This window comes from Pinus tabuliformis, chromosome 2_2 (genome assembly GCF_031772625.1).
Source record: "Pinus tabuliformis cultivar Carrire ecotype Pingquan chromosome 2_2, CPIR1, whole genome shotgun sequence".
Lineage (NCBI taxonomy): Eukaryota > Viridiplantae > Streptophyta > Pinopsida > Pinales > Pinaceae > Pinus > Pinus tabuliformis.
Window position 1 is genome coordinate 1,298,886,959 of NC_142300.1, and position 3,440 is coordinate 1,298,890,398.

The 3,440-nt window shown below is 37.9% G+C and overlaps 1 pseudogene; it reads right to left on the reverse strand.

Moving 5' to 3' along the window:
• Window positions 1-952: 952 nt before the first annotated feature.
• Window positions 953-2,037, reverse strand: LOC149198262 (uncharacterized; annotated as a pseudogene).
• Between the last annotated feature and the right edge of the window lie 1,403 nt (window positions 2,038-3,440).

The window sequence follows — 3,440 nt, forward strand, 5'->3', positions numbered from 1 at the left end:
CAAAGAGCCTAAGCATGCTCTGATACCACTGTTGGGGATTTTTCTGGTAAAATCCCAAAAACAAAGAAACTAATTGCACACACAGAGGCAATGCTCTGTTTCCTTCTCTCCACGGGATCTTTTGTGCACAGGGAAGTACACCATCATAAAAATATTTCTATTCATTAAAATATATGCCTGATACATATTCATCCTCTTTGCTGAGAGGGATTTACCAAAAATACATTCAACCAACAAAACAAAAACTCTGTCTCCACCTGAAAATTTACTGTGCTGGGTTTACTGCTGTAAAACCCTTTTACATTTACTGGTGTAAAACTATTTTTACACACTGCTGTAAAAAAAACTTTTACACATGCTTCCTCAGAAATGTTATGTGATCCACTTCGTTTGAACAAAAAAAACTTACATTTCAACCTGGTTATTTTTACGTTGCACTGCTGTGCATTCACATTCACACTGCTGTGTGAAAAACCTATATTCCATTTGCAAGCTGCTCCCCTATTCTCTTCACTCGCACTGCTGTGCATTCATTTCCTCCTTGCAAAATCAACAAAGGTCAACTCAAAGAAAATATATGCACTCCAGAGTTTTTCCATATGTTCTTTCCTGCCGCAAGCTCATATCAGAATGGTCAACACTCCAAAACGTTAACCCCCTTTTTTTTAATATGTATACCATACATAAAAAATTATCACATACCCTGTATGTCAAAACAAAATAATACATGCCGTAAAACTTAAGAGTTTTACCAACCCTCTGCAAATGCCATTTAATTCTCAGCATGGCGTTTAATTAACTTAGTCGGCGGTCAAACAAAATTGAATTCACTCCACGCAAATTTTTTAATTGCTGGCTCAAATGCAACTTTGGTTGGTGGACGGCCGAGGACTAAGAAGCAAATCAGACGGCGGTGGAGGATTTCGGAAGGCTTCTTTATGCTGAACTTTACGTCCCGAAATGTCAGACTTGCTGACGTATAAAGAGGACCACATGGCTGCATTACATTGTATCGGGCTCGATTATACGGAAACTGCTTGCTGGTCGAAGACGGTCCGATATGCTGGTGGTTTTTGCTGAATGGTTTTGTGCTGCCGTCGTTGTCCATGTCCGCCTGCAGTTGGAATTAATATTCCAACAGAAATAATTTGGCTTGAATTCCTTAAGTACACATGACTTTAAGTTGGTTGCTAAAATTAGAGTAATTGGAAAACGGTGGCCAGGAAAGAAATTGATTTAAATTTCTTAATTACACAAGACTCTCGTAGAACACAGGTTTCATTTGATTACCAGACATGATATTACTGATTAACGCAAGGTTTGCTACGTTACAATGCAATTACAATCGATTACAGACTCTCCTCAACAGACTCCAACTTCGACTGCCATCGATTTCGCCCTCTGCGCGTTGGAATTGAATTAATTGGAATATTCGGGAGCCTCGACATACGACAAAGATAATATTCGTAGTAGTAATATTCTCCAGATTCATCATGTTGGCTATGAATATCGAACAAGGGCTGCACTTGCACTTGGGCTTTACCAAACCCACAAGATAATCTTCTTCTCGGCTTCTTCTTCTCCTGTATTGCTAATAGCGCAGTGTTAATCTTGCAGAGAAGAGAAGCCATGTCTGAGTCAGTCAATACAAACTGTAACTTTCGCTGAGGAAGAAGACAGTAGAGCTGCCCAATCTGCAATCGATCATCATCACGTAGAACCTGGGAGATGTTTCGACCAATATATAGACCGTCTGAATTACAAACGAAGTGGCCCGGATATTCTCTCAGAATCTCCTGGTTTCTCACCTCTTCACAGAACTCCTTGATGCTTCCGTCCATCAATATGAGCTTTGCATTCGCTGCTGGCACAGAAGAAGTGGCATTTCAAGAAACGCAACTCCCCATCTTTGCAATTCAGACAAATTGGTCTCAAGCACTGAGCTTACTATGAGAACGAGCACTCTGGATCTTTCACAATATTCATCTGTATATATATCCAAAATATGCAGCAAAGCCTTTGGATTTAGAAATAAAGTTGCGGCAAACTTTAGTCACACCAAGTCGGCAATTTACCTGTGGATTTGCAGATAAAGTCGTGGCAAACTTTAGCAATGGGATGTCGGCAATTCTGCCCCCACAATTTGGTTTCAATTCATTTTGTGGCTCTCCGATAATGTAAATAGCGGTGGTGTCCTATTATGTTGGTCTGTACTTCAATAATGGACATTTTCACAGTAAAATTTTACTTAACAACTCTGTAATTTCATGTGCTCTACAACTTTGTATTTGCATGGTTGTCTGGGCAATATTGTTATATACTGTTTTTGTCAGTATGATGCTAGTGACTGAAATGGTTGAATCCAACTCATAATCTAAATAATTGAAAAGAGAGAGAACATGGACGAATCCTTGCTTCAGTTGCAACTGCGTGTATCGCTATTTATATGACACATTACTACCCAATATTTACCGTGTTTATGTAATGAAGACGGCAGAGATAAAGCATTTGCAGGGTTATTATTTTGTTATTTCTCAGTGTCGTTTCTGTAAATGAAATGGTTGGATCTAACTCGTGACGTACTTAACAAGAGCCGACGTCTCAAATAATTGCGGAAGTGGAGGGCCCATCTACAGTTCATGGCTATCATGTATGACTTGACATTGATAGAGATGCGACATCTTCGACTCGCTCATTGCCAGCCAGCCAAGGGGGCTTTCCCTAGTTCAAGATTGTGATGGCAGTTTTATGTTAATGAGTTCCAAGGTAATATGAAGAATAAATCTCACAAAATGGTTTTGAATCAAATTTAATGTGAGAATTGGAGACGAGTGCCTTATAGTGCTATTTTTGTTTGTTTGTTTGGTGTATTAGGTTAACTAAATATTCTTATTGGAGTAAGAAAGTGGATTTAGGGTGATAGTTATGGATTTCCATTACCAATCTTAGAAAATACACTTAATATCTTACAAAATCCATAAAATTCATAATACACTTAATATCTTACAAAATCCATAAAATTCATGGAAAGGCTCTCCACGAGAAAGTATATAGAGTTTTCAAGAAACTAAGTCAATGCACTATATTCAATAGGAATAAGAATAGATAACGATCTATACATAAATCCAATAAGAATAGATAAGCCACTTACTCATTAAATCACGATAATCCATAAACCATAGCCATGAAAATCCAATAAAATACCAAATCATTCATAAGTGTTAGAGCAGAGCATACATAACTCACAATGGATTCATACTCAAAGACTTAGACAGCAATAGCAGAGAATAATTCACAGAGACAAACAAATGGAGAAACAACAAGATTACTCAATTAAAAACAACGGAATAGATAAAACAATCAATGGAGAACAAAAATCACTTTGCATTATGTAACAGGCCTCGACCTTGGCTTGCTTTCCTTGGCCAAAGAAATTACAA